A 23,408-nucleotide genomic window follows, 5' to 3' on the forward strand; every position below is an offset into this window, starting at 1 on the left:
AATATCCCAGGGCCTCGGCCATCCCAGCACAGACAGGAAAATTTAAAAACAACAATCTGAACTGAAATGGGCTACAGAAAAAGGATTGGGGAGTCCATAAGTAAGACTCATTGCAGTGGGCAGAACTGGATCCAAAGGACCCGGATATGGTGATAACCCAGATAAGAAAAATCCATGTCTTAAACAGCATGCTTCTGGTGGGGACGGAAGAGAAAAGGCAGTTTTTGCAGCGTGAGTGTTGGTCATGGCCAAAGCCCATTCACTCTTGTTGATTTCACGGTGGTCGGATCTCTGAGCCTGCACTGCGCCTCTCCCTTCAGGACCATCAGCTTTGTCAGAGGTAGAAAGTCTCCTCCTCTAGGGCCTCCTTCAATTAAGGAGCATCTCCGTCCACTCCAGCCCCTGCTTCCTTGTGACCAGATGAAAGGCAGCCCAGGAGAACCCCGTGACTCACACACACTCTCAGGGCTGTTCGGAGGAGCAGCTTTGAAGGACAGATTCCCCAAGCAGGAACTCCCACTGGGCAGCTCAGGAAGCCTCTGGGCAGCGCTGTCCCATGAGCTATTTTTAGTGTGCCTTTTAGATTTAGAAACAGGCAGCATTCTGTAAAACCTCATTTTTTCTGCTTCCCTTGGGCAGAAAATTTCAATCCCAAACCTTCACGCTAAATGACACAGTGTTTGAGAATGTAGCTTACTTTCTTCCCTCATTGTTACCTGGCCGTTCATACCTCTAAGTATGCTAACCGCTCCAAATCTCATAGTCCCAACTCAAGCAGCAGACACATGACAATTAATGGGGCTCCCTAACTGCGTTAAGGCCATGATGTCATTCTGGAGGGGGCGGGTTAATATAATATCTGTGCAGCAATTGAGAGACACAAACCTCAATGCCCACCCTCAAAAGTTGTACCCTAAGCTTGAACATGAACGTCCTCTAAGCGGTCCTCAGATCCTGGGCTCATTTGAAAATATTTATTTTTTAATTTAATTTTATTTATTTATGATTATTTATTTATATATTTCAGAGGGAGAGAAAGAACACAGAGGGAGAGGTAGAAGCAGACTCCCCACCGAGCAGAGAGCCCAGCGCGGGGCTTGATCCCAGGAACCCGAGATCATGACCCCAGCTGAAGGCAGACACTTAACCGACTGAGTCACCCAGGTGCCCTAATATTTATTTATTTTAAAAGAATTCTTTGGGAATATGAGAAATCTAGTTTAAAAAATTCTACCTTAATATCTTGTTCACTTGGTACCATTAAAGACTCTAAAAAAAATGAGCCACATGACAATAGAAACATCAATGTTTCATTTGCTTATTCTTCTTTGTGGCACGGACTCCGAAGAGTCAGAGAGCTAACAAAGGTCTGTAATTGGCTGCTCTCAGAAGTACTGGAGAGACACCCACAGATATAGGTCATGGGGTTGGCTCCATGCTGAGCTGGGAATGTGACATAATCTTATCCCTCCCATTTTTTATTTTGAAAATTGTCAAACCTACAGAAAAGTTGAATGAGTAGTACACCATTCCAGTGCATCATGTGGCTTTCACCTAGATTCACTGGCTGTTAATATTTTATCATATGCCCTTTCTCTTTCTCTCTGTCTTCCCCTACATACACCTTATATGTGTGTAAGTATGTATGCACACACACACGTGTATCTGTACATACATGCCGAAGCATTTGGAAGTAAATTGTAGGCGTCATGACACTCCCCCTAAATGTTTCAGTATGCATCTTCTGAGAACAAAACCGTTGTCCTTCATAATCCCAATGCCATTATCACACCCAAGCATAATCACATTGACATGTTAAAGGAAAATTTTCAAAAAGGTAAAATTATGACTCTCATCCAGATATAAAATGACCATGTGTTAAAGATTTTATTTAACTCATGATTAATAAGGGCACTGCAAGATGTCACAACCAGTTCAAAAGATGTCACAACCAGTTCAAAAGAGAATCCACATTTATAGGTGAGGAATATTGAAAGGAATGAGGAAGTGGAGACAGAACTGGCTTGTTTGTGTCCATAAGCAAAGATTATTTTGCATTGCTATCTATTATCTACAACTTACTGACTTGTAAAATAGCTCAAAAGCAATGAAAAGGGCAGAGTCCCTACAGAATTGGAATTAGATAGCCCTGAGGGATGTGCTCCAGACCAGGCATTGCTAAGCGTTTTCTATAAAGGGCCAGACAATAAATATTTCTGGTTTTTGCAAGCCGTATACGGTATTTGAACATGAAAGTAACCACAGACAATCTGTGAAGGAATGAGCATAGCTTTGTGCCAATAAAACTTTATTTATAAACACAGGTGGCAGTCCCTATCTGGCCCCCTGGCTATAGTTTGCTGGCCCTGCTCTAAAGAATGCATAATTTTCCATCGATGCACACATTTTCTCCAACAGATATAAAACGAAGATGCTATCATGAGTTGAATTGTGTCCCCCTTCAAAATTCATATACTAAAGTCCCAACCCCAGCACCTCAGAATGTGACTGTACTTGGAGATAGGATCTTTAAAGAAGTAATTAAGTTAAACTGAGATTGTGAAGCTGGACCCTAATTCAATAGGAATGGTGTCCTTATGAGAAGAGGAGATTAGGACACAGACACACACAGAAGGAAGACCATGTGAAGACACACAGAGAAGATGGCCACCTACAAGCCAAGGAGAGGGCCTCAGAAAAAACCAGCCCTGCCCACACCTTGATCTCCGACTTCCAGCCTCCAGGACTGTGAGAAAATAAATTTCTGTGGTGTAAGACCACCCCCCCCACCCGTGTGTGGTACTTTTGTTATGGCAGCCAGAGGAGACTCACACAGTCTTTCACTTACGAAAAGATGGCTACCTAATCAAGTGAGTAGGTTAGACCATTTTCTCCCTAAAGTTATTTTGTCAAATGCAGTATGTCAAGAAGCACTTCAAAGGTGGAGGTGGGGAAAAGGTTTTGATGTCAAGTAAGTTTAGCAACTATAGCAAAGTGTAGTTCCTTCTTAAAAATCTGCTATGATCTCAGAATGTTGAAGCTCTTGAGATGTCCCACAATAATATCTGTTTTAACTTGGTATAACCCAGAGTTTCCCAAGGTGGATGCCTTTTTTTAAAGGTACGATTCTTTTTTTTTTTTTTAAGTTTATTTATTTTTTTAAGTAATCTCTACACCCAACATGGGGCTTGAACGCAACCAGGAGATCAGGAGTCGCATGCTCTTCCGACTGAACCAGCCAGGCGCTCCAAAGTTACAATTCTTAATAATAAATCCAGTATTCTTGGAATATGCTTTGGAAACACTAGGGTGAGCAAAAACTGAGACAGGTCTTCTGAGAATGTAAAGATGCTTGTGGACCGAGCCTGGGGAAATGTAGGATCCAGAAGGCTGGAGGGAGGACATAAGTGGGTTCCAGGCAGGGGCAAGAGGGGGACTCCTGTACCCAGACCCAGGCGATCATGACATAGGAAGGAGAACATGAAGGGCCAGACGGCTCAGAGATGATTGCTCACGGTGCTGTGTCTGAGGAAGGCTGGTCCTAAAGGAAAGATAGTTATCTCTGTTTTCCAGGAGAACCCGGGGCCTCAGTATCCTGTTGTGGAATAAAGAATGGAATTCAGAACACTCGGCCTTTGGTGTCTTCCTTTGGGGCCGGGGCGATCACCTCCCAACAGAACTTCACAGCCTACTTAGCGCTCCTTGTGTGAATGAGGCCTCAATGGGGTGAAAGCCCAGACGGTGCTTGCCATGTCAGCTCCGAGCCACCAGATGGCGCGCGGAATCCACAGTGCACGTGCATGGGGCTCTGGTTTGTCCCAGCCCTGGCCCAAGGCCCATAGGAAATGTGTTACTGTGTCTCCTTTTACTGAGTGTCCTGCAAGGTTTTTACTCTTTAGAAAGCTCATCCATAGAGGAGCATGTGAAACACCATCCTGCACAGCTGTGCTCTTCCTGTCCTTTCGCTCCTGGGCACATGTCAGCAGAATTTCCCCTGGTCTGAAGAGTCTCGCGTATTTGTTCTCGCTGGAACTAGCAGTAGGGAGTACTTAGCTTCCATTTTGAAATCCGCAATCCTGATGAAATGTAATCGCTGGGAAAAAATATCTCAAGGACTGTTTATTAGGGCAACCGCATTTCTGGCATGAAAAACAGACTGCAAACACTTTGTTACTCTGGTATTCGGACTGCTAACACAGCGGGGTGTAAGGTTTTTACGTAATCCCAAACCTCAGCCTCGAAGAGTTAATGATGTTACTCATGCCACTGGGGCATGAAAGAAAAGCTTGCATTTTTGGGTGGTTATTGCTTGCCCAGAGCGGTGGAATGAGCCATACGGCTGAAGGCCAAGGGACTCGGCCACCCATGCAGTGAAATAATCCCCAAGAAATGCACTGCTTGGAATGGAAATGAAAAGAAAGTGAACAGTCAGTCATTCCAGGGCATCTACTAAATATTACCGACAGTCATTCAGTCTAAAGTTTGCCTGATTCTTAACACTGCAAATCTCAGATTTGGGATGTATTACATAGATCACAGGAAACGATTGACAACAAGCAGTTGGAGCCCTGTTCCTGTCAAGCTCCGGGTCGTAAGCAGCGAGCTCTGTTCTTATTTCAGTTCCAATAGGAATGAATAATTAATAACCTAGTTTTTGAATGGAAAGTACATTTCAATGGATGGGTGATGCTTTCAGCAGAGCCTCTGAGGGTTATTGTTTATTTCCTTCTTTCCTTCTTTCTGAAGTGGGACCCTGGATGAGAAGAAAGAAGCAACATTCAAATGTACGATGGCCTACATTTTTTGACCCATCGGACACTCACGTGAATAAAGAAAAGCAGAATTTCGTGTTGGCCTCAGCATCTACTATATAGTAGGCCCTCTGTTCCATGTCTTGTAAGTACTTTCTTAATCTTCGTGGCAACAGTTTGGTAGTTGGCATTGGCCCAGTTTTTCAGATGAGGAAATCAGGCTCAGAGAGGTTAAATAGTTTGCCTGAAGTCACACAGCTAGTAGATTCGAGAGCTAAGAGCCGGGACCAGATATGCCTGCCTTCAAAGCCTGGGTTCGCTCTCTTTCCGCCGGGGCATTTCGTAAACTCACAGAAGCGCCACATTGGGAATGATCTGGGGGGTCATTTAGGTGAACCCTCGAAATAACGGAGGCATGATTCTGGTCGTCTCCATTAAGTCGAAAGCCAAACAAGTATAAATGTGCCTGAAATCCAAGCCGAAGCCTAAAAGAAATAAGAGCAACGCTTCAGAACGCAGACAGAGGGCAACATATAAATGTTGATGTGGGTGGGACGGCCATAGCATCCTGACGTGTGTGTGTGCTGTAAGTAAGACTCAGGGGGATGCTCCTACCTCAAAGTCCTCCGCCCTGTAGCCCCCACAGGCCCCAGAAGGAAAAGTCGAGGTCAAAAGCACCCTCTCACCACTAGAGAAAGTTACCTAAGGGGAGTGAGGGTGGGTGACGGGCTTCAGGCCACACACGTTGGTGGCAGAGCCCGAAATAGAACTTGAGGCCGTGCGTCTCAGTTGAGCCTCAGTGCTGCTTGTCCTAGCTACCTCACACGTCTCTTGCCATGACTAGCTCTGTGTGAATTTGGGGAGGAAACCCAAAACCAGGTTTCAGTTTTCATTACATACCGGAAACTTGGCCTCAGATCACTAAGAAGTTGACTGTGGTTTGTGAACCTTTTAAGCAGAGGGAGCCAGGCTCCTGCCATGCTCCTGCCCCTTGCAGAGGCCGGCAGGGATTTATGGGTGTGAGCGGGAAGGTGGGCACCGTGGTGCCCGTCTAGCCATGTTCCAGGTACACGCTGGCCTGGTGGGCCACGGGCCACCAGGGAGCTTCTGCAAATCACAGCTGCCTTGGAGTTTCCCTGAGCACCCATCGGTTGGGGAATGGCTTCTGGGAGAGAGAGAAAAGGAGGGGATGATTTAGGGGTGTGCATATTCATTTGCAAATGAAGTTATGGAAGTTGCTAGTGAGATTTATATTGGTAATTAAGTGATAATGGCTGTGTAAGGCTGCTGGAGTTGGATTTCCTATAAAATAATGAAGGGACCCAGGCCCTTTGGAGCAATGTCTTATTGTTTAGCATTTTCGGAAACAATTTCGGTTTCTACGGTACTTTAGACCCACTAACTAGTAACTCCTCAAAGCACCCTTGGAGGGCAGACCACGGGCTGGCCCCCTTGCGCATCCCCTAAAGATTGTTGGTCTCCATACAGGGCAAGGGGTAGGTAGCCCCACTCCAGCCCCAGGCTAGCAGAGGAAGAACAAGACGACATCCTTCCAATGGGCATGGCCAAGTAGATAATGCTTTGTTGTGTTTTGTTTTAAATCATCCAGATCCTCTGAACAACCAGCCTGAAGTGATGTGGTTTAATTAAGGGTACCAAGGAAACTATGAAGAAACCAGGTACAAACATCATGCAAGGATCTTGCAAGAATTCGAGTCCAAACTACTATGTCAAAGAGTAATGGCTGTCTTCGCATGCAGGCTGTCCGTGGGGGCTGAGATATCCACGAGCGTGGGGAAGAAAAACGTACATATATGACCAAGAGTCTGGGTCAGATCCAGACTGGATAATCAGTCCTCGATTAATTAATAGCTGCACCCCCTCTATATATTATTTTATATTTCAAAAGACAGAAAGACTCACTTATCTACATAGGTGTGCTGGAATGAGGTACATCTCTTAGAAAGGAATGGGTTGTGGTTTTCTGATTTCTTATTTTCTCCTTTCCTTTAATGGTGGAAGTCGAAATAAATATTCAGACCTAGGACTCAGCATGTAGAAAACACTTTAGGAAATAATTTACTGTTTTGAACATTCAAGGTGCAGCCTGCTTCATGGGAAGTGCTGAAAAGCTCAGCTTCTTTTCATGTTTTTCCTCTTTCGGGGTTTTAAAATACTCTTTCAATTCTTTCGGTTATAGGAGAGAGGGCTCGAGGGCTTAAACGTCTGTAAGCTGAGAGACAGGTTTTTAAAATTATGGTGCACCTTGATTCAGTGAAAGAAGTAAGTGCTGACTTTTCCCTTTTGCGTCTTTAGGATTGGTATCTGCAGCCAACATCTATAAATAAACCTCGTTGTAGGAGATTCAGCGAGGCACAAAAGCACGGCGGTGGTCCATATCAGACGCTCGCTCGATATCTATCTAGTTGGAATAGAAAAGAAAGCGCCAAACAAGAAGCACCATCAGGAGTTCAGAGGGGGCCTCTTTTGGAGGCTGTGGCAAGATGAGGGAAGTTGAAAGAGAAGAGGAGGTGGTCTTGCTGGTCCTGAAGCAAACCTGTGACGAAGGTCACAGGAGAAAGAAGAAAGGGGGATCCAGGAATCAAAGCTCAGCTGGGTCTGCTGATGCCCCGTCAATACTGAGAGGTCGCTGGGAGAGGCAAATCAGAGGGGTGAATGCCAAATAAGGAATTCCAAACGTGCTCATTTACTCAAGAGGAGACTTTATTGTCCTCAGAATCAGGGAAGGAAAGAAGCTAAATTAATAAAAGTTTCATCAAATGTCTAAAAGTGTCACATGCTAACGCAGCATCACAACTGAACTCAGCCCTGATGTAGTGATCGATTACCGTAGAGGGTGGGGGGCCGGTATTTGAACATGCTTGACATAATGGGGGACGGGGCACCTCCAAAAGTAAGAGTGTCTGGGATCCAGCCCTGGGCTATGCGGGAGGAGAACGGGAGGAATGATGACACTGGTGTCAGAAAAGGAAAGGGAGAGAAAACTGGGGAACTGGGAAGACATTTTGTGGGAAGCACCTAATTGCTGGAGATTTGTGCTTCATCCAGAATGTTACAACACATACCTCTTCTTTCTGGGGGGGGGGGGGAGTCCCTAGATTCTGCCCCCTACAAATATCATTGGTCTTCTAAGCCCAAATGGTGTAACATCTATGTTCCCAGGGCATTTCCTGGTTGTCAATTTGTTGTCTTGAGACTAAAGTGACATTGGAGATCTTGAAGGTGGGAGACATTTAACCAAGGCCTGTTAATTAGAATCTGAAGTGTGTGTGTGTGTGTATATATGTATATATATATAGTATGTATGTGTATATATATAAATACACACACGTACCATTATATACATATATAAATACATACATATGTACATATGTATACATACACTTAGGGCCTATACATATGCACACACACATAAATACACTTATATATACACACACATACTATCTACATATACATATACACATATGCCAAATATATATATGCACAAATAAATACATATATTCTTAGAGCCTGCATACACACACACATTTAAACACACGCACACACACATATACATATATATACACCCGTACATACCGTACATATACACATATGAATGTATATACACACTTAGGGCCTACGTATATATTATATATATGTATACACACACATACTCATGCACATACCATATATCTACTCACTTAGGGCCTAAATACACATACATTCACACACACACACACACACACACAGGACACACGATACGTAAAGTTACTCTGAGACACATGCTTAGGGCCTATGGTATATATAATATTATATATATATAAGAGCAAGATCTTTATTAGTGCAGAATAGTATCTCAAGTATATTTCGAAGATGACTGTTTGCTCAGGGTTTCCAGAGATGAATTAAATTGTTGTATTATGGTTAGTATAATTCGTCACATTCTTCTTCTCTTGCTTGGCTAATTCTGGTTGTTCCCCAAAGATGTTGGTTTTAAAAATTTACTACCAATCTCCAAAACTAAGGAGCAGGCCAAAATCTTGGGTCTTAAAAGACTGTAAAGCACAGTGATCTTTCAGAATTACCCAGAGACACATAACAGAAGACAGGAGGAAAAGAGGTCAAGTGGGCATCTGAATGCACAGACGCATTTGTAACGGGGAGCCTCCTCTCGTAAGCTGACTGTGTGGCAGACACGTCCTCATGTACCTCGCACATGCGAGTCCCTTAATGTGGAATAAATGAACGGCCGCCGTGATCTCATTGCCGGCTCCTTTTTTCCCTTACCCCTGGCCCCCACTCAGCTTTTCACTTCATCATTGAGGATTTAAATATCTGCTTTTGGCTCACTCCTCCCCAGTTTACATTATTTTCTGTGTCTTTTTTCCTGCGGCTGCAAGACAGCTTTACCTGTAACATGAAAGTGGGGAGAGAGTTCCCAGCACCAGCTCCCTGTGGGCCGACGGCCTGGTGGCCTGGGTCAATCCCCAAATCACTTGGGCCTCGGCTCCCTCACCAACCAGATCTCATTCTCTGGAGGAGGGCTACGGGTTGAATTGTGTCCCTGAAGAAGATGCGTTGAAGGTGACTTGAGGTGGAAATAGGGCCTTTGCAGATGGAATCAAGTTAAGGCGAGCTCCTGCTGGACTAGGGTGGGCCCTGAATCCAGTAGGACTGGTGTCCTTTGAAGGGACAAAGAAACACCCACCAAGAAGTATGGCCGCCATGAGGCAAGGGTTGCTCGCATCACCAGAAGCCAGACGAGAGTGCAGGGTCCTGGCAACACCTTGATTTCAGACTTCTAGCTTCCAGAACCACAAGATGGTAAGTTTCCGTTGTCAAAGCCACCGAGTCTGTGGTACTTTGTTAGTGCAACCCTAGCCAACTAACACAGGACGCTGTGAGGAGAGCGGCTGAGGACCCCCGGCTTTGAAATCAGACAGATCTGAGTCCAGGTTTCATGACTTCCTAGCTGATGATTTGGGGCAAAATTTCTCACTGAGCCTCATTCTTTCCTGAGACCTAAGTGGCTTATGAAGGGGAGCCATGGGCCCGCTCCCCCGGAATCTGTGCACACCAGCTTCTTCCTCATTCCCCCTCTCCCCCCTCTCCCTTCAGACCTTCTACTTTCCTAGTCTTCCAAATGTTGTCTCTTACAGCTTCAGCCACTGGGAAGAAACTCATTGGAACCACTCTGGGTTTCCAAATCCAAAAGTCCAACCTCAGGGTCTGGTGCCCTTGCCCTTCACCCCAATCAGCAGTGCTCGGAGAACGGGGCCATATCTTCCTAAACTTGTCAAGAAAGCCTGACAAGTTGTGGTATGTGGTGAAGTCAGAGGACACACGATACGTAAAGTTACTCTGAGACCTGTGATAAATGTAAAGTAGCGCTGTTTTTTGTTTTGATTCGTCACATCCTGATGAGGACTTCCCCGTCCTTCTGGCTCTTACACCCTCAACTCTCACCTTGCCCTCCCCATGTCCTTCCTCCCACCTCCCCACTCTCCACCCAGATCCATCCCAGACTTCACGGCCTTATTCAGGACCCTCTTCTTGCCAGAAGCTCCTCCAGCTACCCGCGTCCACACCTGTCTCTTCCTTTTTAAATTCCTACTGCCTTTATGGTTATTGTCACATAGCTTAGCCCCTAAGTGTCTTCTCATTGGTCCCTGGCCTAGATTCGAAGCCACCTGAGGGTAAACAGAACAAAAGCCCTTGTATCTGCAAACCACGAGGTTTGGACAGAGTTGTGGCTCTTCTAGGTCCCAGAGTGGTCTCCCCACAAATACTTGGCCAAGTAACTGATTCACCTCTCTGCATCCCATTTCAACTCCAGGCTCTTGGAGTTTCTGTCTCCCCAAGGTACCAGATCCAGGAAGCTACTAGCTCTTATCTAAACCAGCTGTGGGACTGCCCGTGGCCCGTTTCCTACTTTCTTCCCTGGGCTTGGCCTCACTCACGAAGCCTGGGCAGGTGGGATGGGGCCCCCTGGGCTGCTACTGATGTGGGGTCAAACTGGGGGATGTGAGAAAAAAGCTCCATGATGAGGGCAGCAAATTAGGACCTTTGTCAAGAGGAGACAAAGCATCGCCTGGGAAGAAGAGAGCACATCTCGGAGGCCAGGACAAAGCTTCGCAGGCCAGGACCACCCGAGACTTCCAGCCCCAAGCAGGCGACGGGGCCCCTCTCCAAATGTAACTGGACACAAGAACAACACTAAACATAACGTACAAACTGCTCAGGTATGCTGAAATTAAAACAGCTTCTTGCTAGCCTTTTCTGTCAATGAAATTCTAAATATGTTCATTGAAGCTGGACTTCGGTTTCCTCCCTCCCTGCCTCTCTCTCTCTCTCTCTCTCTCCCTTTTTCCTTGCCTTCCTTCTCCCCTCTTTCTTTTTTTCTTTGTTTGCAATTTCCCGGAGCAAGAGCATATGCAATTTATGCAGAATGCTGGAAAAGGATTCCTGCCTCACTCAGAGGGCTCCTCCATAGGATCTTCCAGATCCCTTCCAGCTTGGAGGTTCTGTGAGTCTAGAAATGCCTTGATGAAGGAGAACAAATCCAGGCTTTGAAGTCAGACATACCTGTTTCCAGCTCCAAGCTCTCATGTTTACTTTCTGTGTGACTTTGGGCAAGCTACTGAACCTCTCTGAGCCTAGGTTCGTCATCTGAAAAACCGGGCCAATGCCGACCGCCAAATCACGGCTGTGAGGATGAAATGGAAAAATATTTATCAAACACACAGCAAGGATGGAAATGGAAGAGTGGCTCAGAAAATCTCCTGCTGGGGAAGCTGGGAGGAGGCCTGCCTGAACAGAGAAGACGGGCTGCGGGGCGTGGTGTGTGGGGACGCAGAGACGGAACTGCACATTCCCTCGGCTGGTGCCCAGGGGATTCAGCGCTGTTGCTGAGAGGAGCTACTTGGGTCCGCTCCTTCCCCAGGGCCTGGCCCTCCTTCTGTTCTCTCTGTCCTTTGTGGCCCCGGATTCTTGTGACCAACCCAGGTCTGCCCCTGGGCCCTCTGCCACCATTGTGCTATTCCTTCCAGGCCGCACACCCCGTCATACAATGATTTCTCCTGGGCTTCGCTGCCTCTAACTGGACTGAATTTATCCCATCCCCCCCTTGGACTTTCTAACTGTTGTTCCTTCTTATTCACGGAGTTCATTCATTCCATGAACATTTGGGGGGGTTCCACCGGGCATCAGGGCCTGTGCTAGGCTCCTGGACCCCCAGCCGTTGTCCATCTGCCCCAGGATCCTGCTGCTTGCTCTCCTCGGGCTCTGGAATAACTCCTACCCTCGGAATCCTTCCTCCCTTCCCTTCCCGGAGGCTGGCTGCACTGCAGGGTGCCTTCACCCCCCGCCAGGAGCAAATCCTGACACTCTGCCGATATTTGTTGATTAAATGAACACATAGAAAAGGATTTTTTTTTTTTAATTACCACCCCTTCCAGATCCCCAGCCCCCTTTCAGACTGATGTAATCCAAATTACTGTGCACAGTGATGAGTTAAATGCTAGCAGCTTGGTGATTGTGCATAAGCGAGTTCTAGCTCTCAGGCGGCCGTTATCAGCACCTCTGTAAGTTTCTGATTTTCAAGTATCCCTAGGGCTTAAAAATGCTAATGGTGGCTCTCTTCCTATTACTGTAATAATACTTAGCACTTATGTCCTGCTACATAAAATCAGTTCAAGTGCACCCACACCCCCTGGTGAGCTGGGTCCCTTATTAGCACCCTGTTGTCAGTGAGCAGCTGAGGGGTGATGGGGTTTGGCTAGGGTGTACTGGGCTTTGATCTGAAATTGTCCTCCCCACTCCTGCCCTAGAGGTCTATGCTATCCCCCGAGAGTATAAACAGGCGGCACCTTTCCAGGACCCCAGCCCCCCACCCCCTCCTCAGAGGTCTGAGCGGGAGGGTGGCTCTTACTTCCAGAGGCAGAAACCCTGTCAGAGCTGTGACAGCACGATCCTCTGTACATGAAATTAGCCATGGAGATCGTGCTGATTAAGTTACAGTTACAATGACTGTCAAAACAGCGACTTCTCCAACAGGCTTGAAAAAGTTAATGACCTGTGGGAGAAGGATGAACAGGGCGCCCCATCGTCCCAGGTTAGGAAAGCAACTTGTCAGGAGAGGCATGGGTCCAAATCACCCAGAACAGTCCAGAGGATTACAAAGCTGACAACCCCTTCCCTGGCATGCCCTGAAGAAAACGAGAAAATCTGTGTGCCCCAAAGCATCCCCACATTGCCTCACCAGGAGGGTGGGCTCGACTCCCTGTGGCCCCCTCTTCCCCGAAGCCTGCCTGTGGGTCTGAGCTCTTGGCCTGGGGCAGCAGAGCCCTGAAAGGCTGGGAGGTGAGCAATGAAGGATAGCTGGAAGAGAGATGAGGAGAGGAGGGGGAAGGAGGCTCTTGGGGGGTAAGGCAGAGTCCGCAGAGGGATCCTGAGGCATCCTCAGGTATGAAGTTCTGCCCCAGGCCAATCCAGGCACACTTCAGGACCACAGATTTTTTTTTTTTTTTTCCATTTTAAGGAACTAGAAACATTCTAGCCCCATCGCCTCCTTTTACAGTTGGGAGATCTGAAGTTCAAAGCCTTTAAGTGACTTCTGAGAGGTCACAGGCCACATTAGAGCCAGAGTTAACTTTTTAATATGAGGAAGATTGTCAAGATTATTAATAAAGTTGCCATGCGTATCATGTGACAGTGGAATCGGAAAACGTTATTCTGCTCAAGTAAAAGAGACGGGAAAGGATAATCGCAAAAAGGAACACAATTTGTTTAAAAGCAAAAATATGAAAACCGCAGTAAGGAAAAAGAGGGGTTGCAGTCAGGTCAGCATTTTGACCCAAAAAGCAAATCAGTTGATTGTCCCCACATTAGTCAACAGGGTTTAAGGCAATTCGACATCATGGGAGCAATACACGGTTTTTGGCCAAACAGGATTTAGGATTCCCGGTCCCCAAAAACTTTTTGCACCATCTTCTGTAAAAAAAAAAAAAAAAAAAAAAAACAGAAAAAAAACACAACAAACTTTATGCCACTTGAATTTGCACTGTCTGATTTATTTGCCTGCAAACTGGAAACTTCACCTCATTATAAAGATGTGAGTCAGAGCTAGGAAATGCCAAAACCAGTGTGCAGAACAGAAGATTCTGGAGAGGTGGGCTTGGGGTTGGGCAGGGGCTCTTTCCTGGTTGCGGCAGCTTTCCGTGGTGTCTCCGTGGTTGGGAAGGCGGGGGTCTCTGTGTCCCAACAAGGATCAGCCATGCAGCCCGCTCGAAGCATGCCTCCACCTCTGTCAAAAATCCTCCAATGGCAAAAACGAGGTGCTCGGTGTGACTGAGCAACGAGAAAAATAGATGTTCCTATTCTGAAGCTGCCTGCTAATTATTCCAGGGACATTCTTCCTGTCAATCTTTTATTAATTATCCAGGGGAAGTGATTCTGTAAAGCAACACACAGTGAAATGATTCATCTGACATAACTTCCTTCATTTTCTGTCCAACTGAAACAGGTCCAGAAGCCTCAACGAGGAATGGAGGGGAGAGAAAATGAAACTGAATGTCCTCCAAACACAGGGCCGTGTCCTGAGCTTAGATCCCCAGCATCAGCCCTGGCGCGAGCTCAGGCACCGGGGAAGGTCTGTGTACCTTCCCTTCCCCAGATGTTTATAATGAATAATGGATTCCGTGAATAAATTCTAATAGATGCCTGAATACATTTTAATAACTAATGACTAAAATTAGGAGTGAGAACACCGCAGAGTCTTAAATATATATTTAAAGTGCTACAAATTATAAGCATTTAAATTATAAGCTTTCAAATATTATAGAGGAAATTTTTAAAAATTAAAAAAAAATTGCTGTACTGTTAAGCGCGATGATGTGATGAACATGAACATTGTAAAAGGAATCCCACAATTGAGTTAATGAACATGGCCAACACCTCAGATAGTAACTTGGTTTTTAGTGAGAATACATAAATTCTGTCTTAGCAAATTTCAATTATACAATACAATATTATTAGCTGTAGTCACTGCGATACACGAGATCCTCATATCTTGTTCATCTTATCACTGAAAGGCTGTACCCTTTTACCAACCCCTCCCCATTCCTCCCATCTCCCCTAGCCCCTGGAAATCGCCATTCGCCATTCTACTCTCTGTTTCTGAGACCCAGTTTTTGTGTCGGCTTTTTTTTTTTAAGATTCCGAATATAAGTGATCCCATGCATTATTTGTGCCTGTCTGGCTTGTTTTGCTTAGCATAATACCCTCCATGGGTGAACGCCCATGCCGCAAATGGCAGGATTCTTTTAAGGCTGAGTAATACTCCATTGTGCTATCTGTATCTATGTCTATATATGGATATCACATTGTCTTCATTCACATTTATCTGTCAAAGGACACGTAGGCTGTTTCCATACCTTGGCTATTGTAAACAATGCTGCCATGCACATGGGAGTACAGATATTCTTTTGAGATGATAATTTTGTTTCCTTTGGATATATATACAGAAGTGGTATTGCTGGATCCTAAGGTAGCTCTATTTTTAATTTTTTGAGGAACTTCCATACTATTTCCCACAGTGGCTACACCAGTTTGCATTCCCACCAACAGGGCACAGGGGTCCCTTTTCTCCACATCTTTGCCAACATCTGTTATCTCTTGTCTTTTTTTTTTCAGGTCTCCTAAATTCTATGAGCTCTCCTCTTTTTTTTATTTTAATTTTTTAATTCCAGTATAATTAACGTACAGTGTTATATTAGTTTCAGGTGTACAGCATAGTGATTCAACGATTCTATACACTCCTTGGTGCTCAATGTGATACGTGTATTCTTAATCACCTATTTCACCCAGCCGCATGCCCCCATAACTTCCAGTTTGTTCTCTATATTTAAGAGTCTAATTTTTTGTCTCTCATTTTCTTTGTTTTGTTTCTTAAATTACACAGAGGAATGAAATCATATGGTATTTGTCTGTCTCTGACTAACTTATTTCACTTAGCATTATATCCTCTAGATCTATCCTTGTTGAAAATGGCAACATTTCATTCTTTTTATGGCTGAATAATATTCCATCATATATATATATATATATATATATATATATATATATATATACTCACATCTTCTTTATCCATTCATCTATTGACGGACACTCAGGCTGCTTCCATACTTTGGCTATTGTAAATAATGCTGCAATAAACATAGGGGTGCATGTATCTTTTTGAATTAGTGTTTTTGTATTCTTTGGGTAATTACCCAGTAGTGGAATTACTAGATCATATGGTAATTCTATTTTTAGTTTTTTGAGGACCCTCCATACTGTTTTCCACAGTGGCTGCACAAGTTTGCATTCCCACCAACAGTGCACGAGGCTTCCTTTTTCTGTACATCCTTGCCAACACTTGTTATTTCTTGTGTTTTAGCCGTTCTGACAGGTGCCAGGTGATCTCTCCTTGTGGTTTTGGTTTGCATTTTCCTAAGGATGAGTGATGTTGAGCACCTTTTCATGTACCTGTTGGCCATTTGTATGTCTTCTTTGGGAAAATGTCTGTTCAAGTCCTTTGCCATTTTTAAAGTTGGGTTATTATTATTATTATTTTGCTATTATGTTGTATGGGTTCATTGTCTATTTTAGATATTAACCCCCTATCAGGCATACAGTTTGCAAATATTTTCTCCCATTCTATAGGTGCCTTTTCATTTTGTTGATGGTTCCTTTGTCATGCAGAAGCTTCTTAGCTTGATGGATCCCACTTGTTTATTTTTGCTTTTGTTGCCTTTGCTTTCAGTGTCAAATAAAAAAAAAAATCATTGCCAAGACGAATATTAAGGATATTTTTCTTCAATGAGTTTTATGTTTTCAGGTCTTATATTCATGTCTTTAATACATTTTGAGTTGATTTTTGTGTTTGGTGGAAGATAAAGGTCCAGGTTCATTCTTTTGAATGCAGATATTTAGTTTTCCCCCTACTGTTTATTGAAGAGACTATTCTTTCCCCTGTGTACATCCTTGGTCTCTTTGTTGAATAATAATTGATCATATAAGTGTGGGTTCATTTCTGAGCTGTCTATTCTGTTCCATTGATCTGTCTGTTTTTATGCCAACACCATACTGTTTTGATTACTGTAGCTTTGTTTAAAATCAGGAAATGTAGTACCTGCAGCTTCGTTCTTCTTTCTCAGGATTGCTTTGGCTATTCAAGGTCTTTTGTAGTTCCATACCAATTTTAGGATTGCTTTTCCTATCTCTGTGAAAAATGCCATTGGAATTTTGATAGGAATAACCCTGAATCTGTAGATTGCTATGGGTGGTATAGACATTTTAACAATACTAATAGTAGGTTCCAATCCATGAACACAGAATATCTTTCCATTTATTTGTGTCTTCTTCAATTTCTTTTATCAGTGTTTTCTAGTTTTCAGTGTACAGATCTTTCGCCTTGTTGGTTAAATTCATCCCTATGTATTTTATCCTTTTTGATGTTATTGTAAATGAGATTTTCTTAATTTCTCTTTCTGACAGATTGTGGCTAGTGTATAGAAATGCAACTGATTTCTGTACATTGATTTTGTATCCTGCAAATTTACTGAATCTGTTTATTAGTTCTAACGGTTTTTTTGGGGGGGGGGAGTAGAGTCTTTAGGGTTTTCTAAATGTAATATCATGTCACCTGCAAATAGAGACAACTTTACTTCTTCCTTTTTGACAAAAGTATTCTTTTCAATTCAGAGACTGAATTCAAGGAAGGGACATGGGTGAAAGAGGATGGAGCTGTGCCCACAGTACGAGACTAAAAATACGCTGCCCCTTAACCACAGTTGGTTGCTGGGTACATTGAGTTTCAGGAGCATTTAAAAAGAAGATTTCATCAGTCACTCAAAGGCATGGATTTTAAATGCAATTACTGTATGTAATTAGCTGTTTCATCTTCAGTGCCAGTGAATTTGGGATTTAATCTCTGACGGCACAAAATAGAATACTAAGCAGCTTCCCCCATAGAAGGGCTGGTGTGGTTGTTTACTGGGAGCTGGATAATGTGGCTAAATTCCTTATAGCCACCACGGACACACGTCAGACAGGAGAGGATAGAGACAAGGCACCGGCTCTTATAAGGTAATTATTTTTAAACTCATGTTAATGACCCAGTTTGAGTGTCCTCTCTCTGAAGACTTGCCCCGTGCTCGGTGAAGCCCATCACTCAAGGACAGCACATAGCACGTAGCTACCCGACTGTCTCTATATCTGCTTTTCTTACAGGATTTTGAGCTTCTTAAAGGCAGGGACCATGTCTTATTAAACTCTGTGCTTCTATCACAGAGCACAGTGCCTGGCCCACTGCAGCGTTCAATAAATAAATGAATGAGTGAGCCACCCATTAAAATCAGCAAGGGCCAGATTTACAAAAAGAAGCAGTTCTTTTAAACAGTTGTTTTCCTTTTTTCCTGTCCTTCAACTAAAATCTCCCTTTCATTAAGATTGTGCTTTTACTTTTATTTTTTTTTTCATTTTATTTTAAATTCCAGTGTAGTTAACATAAAGTGTTATATTAGCTTCAGGTCTACAACATAGTGATTCAACACTTCACCCGGTGCTCATCATGACAGGTGCACTCCTTAATCCCCATCACCTGTTTTGCCCATCCCCCGCCCACCTCCCCTCTGGTGACCATCAGTTTGTTCTCTACAGCTAAGGGTCTTAGTTGTTTTCTATGTCCCTAAAGAAAAATGAACAATTTAGAACGTTTGTTAAAGCTTTATTTATTTATTTGAGAGAGAGAAAGAGAGAGTACAAGCGGGAGAGGCCAAGCGAGAGGGAGAGAATCTCAAGCAGACTCCACGCTGAGCGTGAAGCCCAACTCAGGGCTCGATCTCAGGACCCTGAGATCACAACCTGAGCCAAAACCAAGAGTCGAATACTTAAATGACTGTGCCACCCAGGTGCCCCGAGAAATGAACCATTGAAATTATATTTATATAATTTATAAATTATATTTAATCCTTTTTAATCCAAATTATATTTAATCCTCTTCCGAGATAAACCTTCAGCAAAACCCAGTTTTTTCATAGGTCGGGTCGTGTCCTCTCGGCCCTCTAGCCAAGCTCCCATAATCACCACAGGAGAATTCACAGAATCTTAGATTTGCTGTGATACAGCCTCCATCAACAAGCTGCCTGGTGGACATTTAAGGAGAGCCCAGACCAGCCAAGTCAGTAGATGAGCTCTGGGTTTCTGAATAGAAATGAAGTCTGAATCCTCAAGTTTAAATTTTATTTAATTAATTAATTAATTTTTTTTGGAGAGAGAGAGCGTGCACGGGGGCAGGGAGGGGCAGAGAGAGAATCTCAAGCAGGCTCCGCGCTGAGCACAGATACTGATGTGGGGCTCAATCTCACGACCCTGACATCACGACCTGAGCCGAAATCAAGAGTTGGACACAACCTACTGAGCCACCCAGGCTCTCACGTTTAAGTGAAGCTTCAGTGTGTTCACCTTAAGTCTAAGTTTGGTTTGTGGAATATCTATGAAGTTTTTTTAGTCGTTCAGTACAGCTTCCTAAGGACAAGAAGCGTGTCGGTGTTGTCCAGTGCGATATCCTCAGCTCCCTGAACGGTGCCTAAACCATAGAAGGTGCTCAAAAACTATCCCCGAGCGACAGAGTTTGTATGTGTGACAGCTGCTGGGACGGAAGATTGCTATTAAAAAATTATGGGCTACTTTCTTGTTTCCAGGAAAGAAATTTTCAATGAGCTAACCATAAAAAAGAGCCTAAGTATCAGAGGCACAAAATGATTTATGGTTTTATGATAATGAGGGTGAAAGCGACCCCTAAGACCTGTAGAGAGCACGAAGCAAGAAAACTTCCCCCCCAAAACATGTCCTGAGGGTTCCCAGAGAAAGCCTTTCCCTTGGCACCGTGGGAAATGCAGAGGCACCTCCCGGAGCACTACGGCTGAGCCCAGCTCACTGCTGGAGTCGACTGGCCAAATCTGCTTTTCCTGCGGCAGGGGAAGACAAGCAAAGCCGCAGCTGATGGCAGAGGAATGGGATGGCCACTGGAAAGAGGAAATCCCAGGGCCCTCCAGCCTGAGCTCCCTGCACACATCTGGAGGTGGGGCGCACGTGTGCGGCGTGTGGTTCCGCGTGTCCTCTCGCACAGCAGAAGTGAGGATGACGGCGGGAGAAACCCAAAAGAAATATAAACCCCACCATGGTTTCCAAGGTGACACGGAAGGTTTGTAATTTCCCTCTTGAAGCTATTTGCCAAACGACTTATTCCAGAGCTTGAGAGAGAAAGACTGATTCCCAAGGTGGCCCACTCTCGCTTGTCACGATGGCCAGAGGCACATCGGGAAACACAAAAGGCGATATTCCAGTTTTTCCTGTGCCCTGTCTGTCAGCCCCCATCCCTTGGGGGACTGGGTCCTAGTTCCTGGGTTTCTCTGATCCTCAGGGCTGTGAGCCCCGAGCCCTATGTGTGCTGCCACCTCCCCGCACTGAAGACTCCTAGGGAACCCGAGGAAGCAGAACCCATTGCAAATGCCTGCTCTTCCTGGCCTATATCAGGCCCCTCTGAGTGTGTGTGTGTGCGCACACGTGTATGCATGTGTATGCATGTGAGCGTGTGCTCGTGTGTGCAGGCATGCGAGTGTGTGTGGTAGGGAGGAACATTCCGAGGAAGGAGAGTCGAGGCCTGACTGCCAACAGTTATTCACTCTTCAATCTGAGACAAGTCCTATGGTCTAAGAATGTGGGGTTTTTTGAAGATTTTATTTATTCATTTGAGAGAGAGAGAGAACGAGTGCATGAGTGGAGGGGGGAGGGGTAGAGGGAGAAAGAGAAGCAGACACCCAGCTGAGCAGGGAGCCTGACCATGGGGCTTGTTCCCAGGACCCCGGGATCATGACCTGAGCTGAAGGCAGATGCTCAACCGACTGAGCCACCCAGGCACCCCTAAGAATGTGTTTTTTAATTTGCATAAAGGATAATAGTCTAAAACCCTCTGTCGTCTACAGAGATTAAAACCCTCCCTACACTGTGGCGTGCCGATGCTAACCATTGGTCCTTTTGCGCTTCTTTTATCTCTTTTTCCCACAGTCATGTCCAGTAGTTAGACTGCATGGCAGAACCAGGTCCCATAAGCCAGTAAGGCTAGAATTTGGGGCTCCCTGGCAAGTGCAAGCTGGCTCTAACCCTTTACGTGGGATGTGTGTTGCTATGCAGCTTGGTCAAGGTCAAGGTCTAGGTAACTTGCGTTGTTCCCACCAACCTGTCTCCTTGTCTATAGCTGCCCACCCCCGCCCCCCGCCCCATTCAGCAGGCTGATACACTGATTACCAGTGCATTCCCACCTGATAACGGAGAAGATGTGTGTTTATAAATTGCCTTGAGAATTCTCTCCAAGAGTTCTTGAAGTGATGTGAATAGCATCACGTGAGGCATTCTGATCGCTTTTGTGCTGGTATTCATTAAACTAAATAGTGTTTTCTCCATTTCCCAGATGAGGAAACTGAGCATAAAATCTTGCCCAAGATCGCACAGCTGTCAAGTGGCCAAGCGTGGACTGAAACACAGGAGGTTGGATCCCCCAAAGTCCTCCCTCTGAATCATGGTCACCAAGCTCAGTGCACCATCCCAGACCATGGAGGATGCATGGATTTTGGGGAAAGAGAAGTGAAGGGTGAGGAAATCTTATTCTGGATACGCAAGCCTTATGTGAGGGTTAAAAGTCCTCCTTCCACTTTCTCATATGTATCTGTATGATTTTTTTCCTCCTGGGATCCCAAGGGAAAGGAAGCAAGAGTTTCATTAGATGCTGTCCTCAGCACCATCCAGGTTCTGGGCCTCTGGCCCCGCAGCTAGTCCTGGGCTCACTCTTGCTGCCAGGGATGGCTTGCCCTGGCTGGTGTAAGTGGAGTGCATACAGGAAAGCTCTCCCGTGGGCCCCCAGCTAAGTGAGGAGAAATAGAGATTGTTCAGGTGACACCCTGCTGGAGTTGAACCCTATTCTTATTGCTCATTTCCACACTGCACGTAGCCTTAATGCGCTTCAAGCCTCTAACTCCTCTAACAAACTGGGGAGAAGAGTACCCCAGTCTGCCCCAGGCCAGCCCTGCCCCTGGACAAGAGCTGCTGTGCTAAGAAGGGCAAAGGCCAGTGCAGAAAGACAGGTCCTCCTCCCAGACCTGACACCAACTGTGCCATACCAGCAAACTTTGGATTTCTCGTTCTTAAAATGAACGTCAAGCTTTGAGTTTCACTAAATCTCTAAAAATCCCTTTCGATGCGAAAATACAGTGATCCTAAATCTCTCCCCTTCTGGGCAGCTCTGTTTCCATTCTCCTCCAGTGAACCGCAGGGACCCTCTTCAGTGGGGATGATCAAGGGGCTTCCAGGAGGCTGGGGGCTGGGGGCATAGGACTTGCGGAACAGAAACCCGATTGCTACATCAGCTGGCAGAATGAGGAAGCAGGCCTCTCAGGAGACCTAGCCCAGAGGCAGATTCCACGACCACAGAGCTCTCGGGGCTCTTCACGTGTTTCCAAAAGGACAAGACGTGCACCTGCTGGGTGGCTGGTGGTGAGAGGCGCCCCTCTGACAGTGCGGACTGAGGCTCACACGGGGAAGCAGCTTTTCCCCCAATTATGTACTCCATTAAGTGGATTTAATAACACCCCCACACTAACCCTCCACAAACCAAATGACTTCTTTCCAAATTGAAGTTGCTCAAACTATTGACCGTAATGAACTGTTACAGCAACTGCGTAATGATCTGGAGGGTTACTTGGGCAGGGGGAAATAACCCAGTTTCAGTGAGCTGTGTTTACTTGCAGAGAGAGAGGGAAAGAAGGTACGTGAGCGCGAGGCTTTTCCCCCTCGGATATGGTACTTCTCAGCCGTAAAATTTTCCAAGATGGAAGTGGCGATCGAGTTGCCAAGACAGCAAGAAAAGACATCGGGAAAATGAGGAAATAGATTTCACGTGGGCAACGGTTGACAAATCTTTCTTGTTTGTGGTTCTTGGTACGCAGGGGACGACGCTCAAGGTCGCTGCTCACACCTTTTTCTGTCTCGCGGAGGTTCTTAGAGCAAGGTCAGAGAGCAAATCATAAATGGGGGCAAATTCCAGCCGGGTCTTTCAACCAGCTGTTTTGTTCGATGCAATGTCATACTGTAACAGGATAATTGGAGGGTTTGGATAAGCTGGTGAGGGAATAAGGGGTTTCCTAAGGAAGATAAAAGCCAAGCAGCTCTCAGCACTAAGCTGGCTGCCCTGTTTCTTCAAAAATAGGTCCTCTAACATGGAGAAGCAGAAATCTAAACCTTCTTAAATCCCCTCAAATGTTTTGAATAGAACAAACACCTATCTCCTGAAAGAACTACATTTCAAAAGATCGCAGCAACAGGATGCACCAGCTGCTTGGTCACCTAAGTGTTTTTGGAAGAGGAAAAGAGCTCTCCAGCATTAAAGATTCAGGAATGTCTGTTGACATATTAAGGAAACAACCTCAGGGGACAGCCGACAAGGCTCCAAGAAACATTACCAAGGGAACGGTGACGCAAACACGGTCCGTTTTTTACAGGCTGGCAGGCTGCCAGGCTTCCTCGCCTGACAGCTGATGTAATGCTAATCCCTATCTGGGT

The 23,408-nt window shown here is 45.2% G+C and overlaps 1 long non-coding RNA gene across 2 annotated transcripts; it reads left to right on the top strand.

Moving 5' to 3' along the window:
* Positions 1 to 4,354: 4,354 nt before the first annotated feature.
* Positions 4,355 to 7,541, top strand: LOC118546029 (uncharacterized). Of its 2 annotated transcripts, XR_013449462.1 has the most exons (4): positions 4,355 to 4,591; positions 4,747 to 4,896; positions 6,361 to 6,430; positions 7,068 to 7,541. It is a non-coding gene; the product is annotated as an uncharacterized LOC118546029 (long non-coding RNA). The 2 variants fall into 2 exon arrangements; XR_013449461.1 differs by having other exon boundaries at positions 6,361 to 7,541.
* The last annotated feature ends 15,867 nt before the right edge of the window (positions 7,542 to 23,408 follow it).

The sequence above is a fragment of the Halichoerus grypus genome, chromosome 7 (assembly GCF_964656455.1).
Source record: "Halichoerus grypus chromosome 7, mHalGry1.hap1.1, whole genome shotgun sequence".
Lineage (NCBI taxonomy): Eukaryota > Metazoa > Chordata > Mammalia > Carnivora > Phocidae > Halichoerus > Halichoerus grypus.